Here is a 6,010-nt window from a genome sequence, read left to right as displayed (position 1 = left end):
ATAGGAGCAGATTGCAGCAAGGGAAATTTAAGTTGAATATTAATAATAAAATGGTATCTGCTAGTAAAAATAATATAGCCCTGGAGGAGACTGCATTGAGCCATCTGGAGATTTTAAAGGAAAGGTTAGATTAAAAAAAAAAAAACTGTCAGGACCAATTTGGGGTAGGGAAATGGATTGGATGGTTTCCCAAGAGCTCTCCCAGCCTGAGTTTTTCCAAGTACAAATTCATTTCCCAAAGTGGCAAGGCAAGAGAGCAGCTCTATTTAGAGGCAGAGTTTCTCCCTAGTGATTCCCACTGGATCAAAGGCATTCCTTGAACTGGCACTCACAGAGGCCTTTTCTCTTGGCAGTGGGTCTGTGTCTGTGTGAGAGAGGGAACCTTCTGGACAGCCTGGATTTCCCAGGTGCACATCCATCAGGACCCACTCAGAGCTCATTCTCCCATGTCATAATCCCTGGGAAGATCCCACAGCTATCCCACCCTGCTCCCCCAGCCCCTGGGAGGGATGGGGACCCTGTGTTTCCCAAACTGGCAGGCAGGACACATGTCCCAAATGCCACAGCAGTGCAGTGGGATACCAGTTCAAATGAAAACAGTGATAGTTCTTCAGTTGATCCAGTTCCCAGCTAAAACTGAGCTCAAGGAAGTCCACCATGCTCGTGGTTCAGCTTTTGGAAGCTCTTTTTGGCTTCCAGCACATGTTTTTGCCACATCCCTGCTCCTTGCTGGGCATGGACCACTTCTCCCATTGGTCTCAATGGGAAGGGGAGGAGGATGTGCAGGCAGGAGCCCTCCCTGGTGCCTCAGAAACCCAGGCAAGGTCACAACATTCGCCCTGGCTGGAGGTTGCTAAGGTTTTGTTCTGAATGAGCCCCTGGCTCCAGTGGCAGGGGTGTGATTGCAGTGTGTGTCCCCCAAACTATGGGATGGGGGTACCTGGGCTTGCCCAGGCTCTGGGGGAAGCTGCAGCTGGGGGCTGAGAACAAAATCCCTTTCTTCGTGGGAAAGCAGAGTGACTTGAAGTGGTCAGACAGCCTTATCTCTGGTTTCGAAAGCCACACGCTGATCATTTGTCAAGATTAGCGCGTGCGGTGGAAGGGATGGAGCTGTTCCAAATCCTGCTCACATCTCTTCCCTGGGCTCACGGCCATTCATAAAAATGCCAGAGCAGCAGCAGCAGCGGCGGCACATTCTGAGGTTGTGGTTTGGGGAGGACTAGGAGGGGTCAACCACAGGTTACACAAGCTCTGAGCAGGGAAAAGAATACACAGGTTGCTTTATTTATATATCCATTAGCGTCTTTCCTCCAGGAAAATGTGCAGGGAGACTGGCAGTGGGAGATTTAGCAAGGATGAGGGGCAGGCAGGAGGTGATGTGCTTAGAAAACTTTTCCCAGCTACGCCAGGACTCCAGGGATGAGAGCATTAACAGGCAACCACCATGGAGATGGAGCAGGAGCAGTCCCAGGATTTAGCAGCACACAGGTCAGGATGGAGAGGATGAGGAAAGGAGGAGATGACACCCTCCCAGTAAACCCCATTATGCTGATGGTGGGGCACTGGGGACCTTTGGTGGTGGGGTGTCTGGCCCTGTGAGCCCCAGGGAGGAGCAGCCCTGATCTCAGCTGAGCAGGAGTCTGGGAATGCTATAAAAGGCTGGTGCCCAGGGCCAGGGAGGAGTAGGGGTTTTGTTTCAGTGTATCCAGGGTATGAGAGAAAAGGTTGCTCTGTGGGCAGGTAAATATCTAAGAGGGTTCCCTAGGGCAAGAAAAAAGTGAGTCAGCTCCTGCCTGCCTGAAAGGATATCCCTGAAGCCAAAGGAAAGTGGTAGGACAGGAAAATGCCTTCAGAGTGTGAGCTTGAGGCTGTGTCAGGCACAGAGCTGTGCTGGCAGGAGCAGGACTGAAGCCACTAAAGCTGTGAGGGAAGGTACTGGTGCAGCTGGGGAGCTTTGGCAGGAGGGACCCTTGCAAGGTGATTCTTGTCCATCCTGGCTTTGCTGGAGAGGGCTCTGGCAGCAGGTCATGGGCTTGTTCAGCCTGGCTGAGGCCATGGGGGTCCCTGGTGCAATGTCTTCGCAGAGGATCAGCCATGAGAAGAGGTGTCTGAGATGCCAGTCCCATGGATGTGGGAGAGGGGCTTGGTCCCAGCTCATCCCCAGCAGCAACACATTATCCTACAGACTCTGCTGTCTGCAGGGCCTGAGGGGCCCTGGCTTTGGGGAATTGCATGGCTTCAGGGCTCCTGAGTCAATGTCCTTCTCTAGGGACTGGCACTGGTGCAAAAAACAGTTTCACTGCTTTTGGTTTAAAGAAATGTCCCAGAACTGTTTAGATGATCTTTAAGGTGCCTTCCAGCCCAAACCAGCTGATATCTTTGATTGCTTCTCCATGGCTCAGCCTGGTCCTTTGCAGAGCTGTGCCTTTGGATTATAGGAAGATCCATATTCTTCCTTAGCTGTATGTCCAGCTGAGTCACTTTCTTTCTGCCTTTCCTGGGAACAGGATGGTGGCAGCCACCCAGCAACTGAGTCACGAAACCTCTGCTCAGTGTCCTCACTGCTGCACACAGTGGAAAAAAAGCATCACAGGAGCAGAAAGAAGATACTTCTCCTTTGGCATGTGGAGAAATTTGAAGGGCGATAATACAAACAAACTTCCTAGGTGATTTTTTTTTTATTTTTTTAATTCACCCACAGGCACCTGCTTTGTGCAGGCAAGGGAAGGACAGGAAGCCAGGTCTGCTGGGGTGACTCCAGCAAGAGAGAGGGACATGAGGGACAGCTGTGGATCCAGGTTTCTCTGTACATGGTGGGCCCACAGGAGTGATGACCAAGTGCAGAGGCTGCTGCAGGGCTCTGTGAAGCAGCAGCTTGAGGTTTGTCCTCTCTCCCCCATCTCCTGCATTTTAGAGGCACAAGCCACACAGAACTTCCTGGTATCCACCAACAGTCTGCTTGGATGAGGATTGTCCCAGTGGCAAATGAGTGTTTCTGTGGTGAAGGATGGAGAGCATCCCACCTTATCCTGCACATCTGATTCTCTGTTTTGTGCCTATTTTTGCCTAGCCATGGACATTTTTCCTGGAGATGGGGCCCAGGGACAGCAGGAAGTTTTCCCATACCTCAGGTCTGCTTTTTCTTGGCTGTGCTCATGACCTGCTTGTTCCAAGCATGGGCAGCACGGCTCCCACATGTCCCCAAGCACTGGGTGACTCTGGATGTACCAAATGTGGCAACAGCTGGGCTGAAACCCTGCCATCACCCACATCACTTGAGGCAAGGGGATGAGTGGCAGTTATTTTTGGGTTTGAGGGGAGGCCCTTCATGTCCTGTTGCTGCAGCCAGCTCTGCCCCATCCTCTGAGGCAGCACGGCAGGCACGCGGGTGCAATGAGAACGGCCATAAATAACAGGTGGTTATTTATGCACCGGGAAGAAAACGTAACTGATACCAGCTTGGGCTCCTTCCAGACCTGCTTGGAGCTCATGGCTGATACTTGGCTGCACCCGCTTCCCTTTGCAAGCAGCTGTTCCTGCAGGCCCTGCATCTGCACTTGGCCCTCGGCAGTGTTTGCTAATCCTCGGTCTCACTGTACAGCAACGTGCGCTCGCCAAGGTCCCACTGACCCATCACCAACAAAAAAAAAAAAAAAAAAAAAAAGAAGAGGAGGAGGAGAACTTGATATCTTCTGCAAGTGAAATAGCTTGGGTTCAGTATTGGAGATTTTCCCGAGCTCTCAAGGAATTTCCTGATCTCAGGAATCTGCCAAAATTTGGGATCGGCCTCAGTTGGGCTGTGCATATTTCCAGAGCACACGCTGTGGTGTTGTGTTTTAGGTTTCCACTCCTGTCTTTGAGAGGGCCGGCTCTCTCTGAATGGGTCAACTACAACAGAAAGGAAACTCTCCCTCTGACAGGCTGCAGGAATACAGAGGGATTTATTTAACATCCCTTCATTATGGGATCAATGGGATTTTTGATCCTAAATTCCTTTCTTGCTTCCTCATGCCAAAACCAAGGCTTTTACTGCAGCCCTCATGAACATGGAAACTTGGGTGCAGTTGTAATACTTTGGGTTAGTGGCTCACTAGCAGACCTGGAATTAAAGGCATAACCTCAGCTTAACTAGTAACCTATATTTTTTACAAAAAAATCATATTTTAAAATTATGCCTTTGCAGCAGAAGGCATCCTTTCTGCTTGTAGTTGGGGCTCAGTGTTCATGTGTTTATCGCATGTATTCCAAAAGCAAACAAGGTTCTGGGTGGGAAGAGTGCAGCCCCTACCCTCGGAACAAACTCAAACGAAATTCCTCAAGGTCTTTTTCCAAAAATTAATGCTGTCTGGATTGCAACCAGGTTGTTTTTGACCAGCTTTAATCTGTGAAATCAACACCGACTCAGGAAATGCTTAGATTGACTCTGAAGGAGGATTTGGCCAGAACTTTTCTCCTATTTATAAAGGATAGTTGGAAAACAGCAAAACCTCCCCAAGGGGACCTGTCCTGACCTCCCCGTTCAACCAGTACAGTTCAGAGGAGTTTTATCATCCCATAACTCTTGGGTTTGTCCCCAGGAGCTCAGCAACCCCCTTGGGTCATGCATGGTGCTGGAGTCTGGAACAACTTTTCCACTGGCTTCAGTGGACTTTGGACCAGTATTCCTGTGAGCCAGAAATGCTATTTTGGGAAAAACCCCAGACCCTGCAGGCAATGAGTAAGAGCTGAACCCTTAGAAACACCATCCTCCTCCCAGCTCCAACACAGACCAGCCCAGGGAGCTGCTCTCTGCCTCCCTGTTTGCTCAGGATGCCTTGGCATTGCAAGGTCTTCATCTCTTGGGTTTGGGTTGAGCAGAGCCTGGGCCAGAAGAGCCCCTGGCATCCACCAGGTCCCCCTATGTCTCACTGTCCTTCCTTTCCCATCCAATGCCCTGCAAAGGCATTGCAACTGTGTCATCCTTGAGAAAGAGAGGAAAAGAAAACTCAGCATGAGCACATGTGGCAGGCAGGGGGAAATGGCTGCTGCAAAGTAAGCAGTGCCTTTAAAGAAGTGTTTGTCTGGGGTTTGTTTAGTTATCCTCTAGGTAATTTTACAGCTGAGGAGGCTGGGCCATTCAGGCAATGGCCAAAACAATATCTCCACTGTCTGAGCAGCTCTCGTGGCTCGGCATGGCTCAGTGGTGCTGGGGGAGCAGAGGGAGGAAGGCAAAGAGAAGTTTCTTTTACCGGCCGTAGCCAGAAATCACCGTGGAGGATGTCCTGTAATTAAGACATCGCTTCGAATGATCAAGTCACTCGGCTGTCAGGTTGAATAAACCTCTGGGCTCAGGCTGGGTGTGAGAGGGGGAGGAAGTGAAAAAGCCCAGTCCCATCATTTTGGTTTGAACTGTGGCTCCAGGTTTGGGGCACAGTGGGATGCTCCCTGTGGAGGAGGATGATGGGATGAGGCCTAAGGTCTCTTGTTCCCATGGGCAGTGTGGAGTTGGAGGCAGTTCTGCCCTGCCTGTGCCCATTTCCTCCCCCTGGCTCTGGAAACCTGTTGCTCCAGCCTGTCAGACACAGGGAACTGGGACTCCAGAATGCTGATTCACCCTCATGGAGATGTGTGTGCCAGGGCAATCCTGCCCCCAATCCCAGCAAAGCACGGTTTGTCCCGTCAGATCCCAGGCTGAAATCCCCAATGCAGTCCCCAGGAAACCTACCCTGCTTCTTCCCAAGGCTTTGTGCAGCCCAAGTTGGAAATGTGGGGGCTCAAATCTGTGAGCTCTACGTGCAAATAGCTCACATCAGCTCCCAGAGCTGTTCCCAAGAGCCGGAGCACTCGCTGCTGGCAGCCAGCTTTCAGGAGGATACCGATATTTCATGCAGACATGGCAAGAAACCAGCCCTGTTTCCCATTCACGAGGGGTGGCTCCAAAACAACACAGAGATCTGTCACAGCATATATGTGGCATCTGTGCAAATTGGCCTGACTGCCTAAATAATTCCATATATATTTATAAACTGTG

Source organism: Zosterops lateralis (genome assembly GCF_965231275.1).
Source record: "Zosterops lateralis genome assembly, chromosome: 16".
Lineage (NCBI taxonomy): Eukaryota > Metazoa > Chordata > Aves > Passeriformes > Zosteropidae > Zosterops > Zosterops lateralis.
The sequence above is the reverse complement of the archived record's forward strand: the minus strand, read 5'-3'. Positions refer to the sequence as shown.